Raw genomic sequence first — 1,340 nt, forward strand, 5'->3', positions numbered from 1 at the left:
CCAAAAAATATTAACAGTTGATAATTCAACCGAAAAATGTAATTTTTAATAAAAAAGTATAAATTTTCCATAAAGCAATTTAATTTCTACAAAGAAAGACGACTTGTTAACAAAATACATGATTTTCTAACCAAAAATGGTATAGATTAATTGTCAGTTTAAAAAATGTATTTTCAACGAAAGAGATGAACCTTCAAATAAAAGAAATAAAAATTTTAACAAAGTAGTTGAACTTTTGGTAGAAAAGAGGACTTTTGTACAAAATAGTTACATTTTGAACAAAATAATTAATTTTTCAATCAAATAATTGAGTTTTCAACCAAACGAGATGAATTCCAAAATCACAAATTTCTTTAATTTCTTCCAAATGCGGATCAAGATTTAAATAAGACTATTATAATATAACATAATTATAATAATATCATTAATAATATATGCATATATTTATATATATAATAGTATTAATATTTATATAATTTATATTTTATACGTGAAGTAACGTAACCTCAAAATACACGCATTAAAGAGGCACGCGAAGTATTCAAATCATGAGAATCGCCAGCCCAGCATCGAAATCTGAAAATATTAAAATCCCAATCTCTTAGTTTTATTTTAAAGCAGACAGAGATATAAATAGAACCGCGGAAGTGTTCCGACAGGCAATCGTGCACCTTCGAGTTTTCAAATTCAGAAGAGGAGAAATGGGTTGCGTGCGCAACCCAGGCATTTATATCATCTCCTACCATATTCACACGGACATAGACGTGTCATAGTATTGGACCACGTCTCGTTTCAGATCTGGGATCACTGAGTGCTCCAGAGTCCACAGCATGATCCAACAAAGCATGGTCCCGCCAAGCGCAAGTAAAAAAATTCAACCAATCAGAGGCGGCACTCTAGGAAACCCGACCTTTTTGACATCTTGGATCGATTTCAGGCGGCGTTGGCAGTTGGCTTCCCCCTCCATTCGCGCCAATAGAGTGAGTATGGTGGGGGGATTCGGTTCAATCCTCGTCGAACGTATTTGAGCATCGAATTGGCGGGAACATGCTTTGTTGAATCATGGTCCACAGGGAAATTCGGCGTTGCTAGATGCGAGTTTCTTCGTGAATGTGCAAAAGCGGCGAGACTCGCAGATCAGAACCACCTACTCGTATCATAGATACGTTATTCGACATCTGAGCCGTTCCCTGGATCCATAGGCTGCATTATAACGAGGAGGAGAAGAGTTTCTTTGTTCGTAGCGCACATATAGCAGAAAGTAAATTTCATTAGATGGTACTGCATCACATGCTATATAGTTAGGGGCCATCCATAAATTACGTAACGCAATTTCCCGA

This window comes from Belonocnema kinseyi, chromosome 1, assembly GCF_010883055.1.
Source record: "Belonocnema kinseyi isolate 2016_QV_RU_SX_M_011 chromosome 1, B_treatae_v1, whole genome shotgun sequence".
Lineage (NCBI taxonomy): Eukaryota > Metazoa > Arthropoda > Insecta > Hymenoptera > Cynipidae > Belonocnema > Belonocnema kinseyi.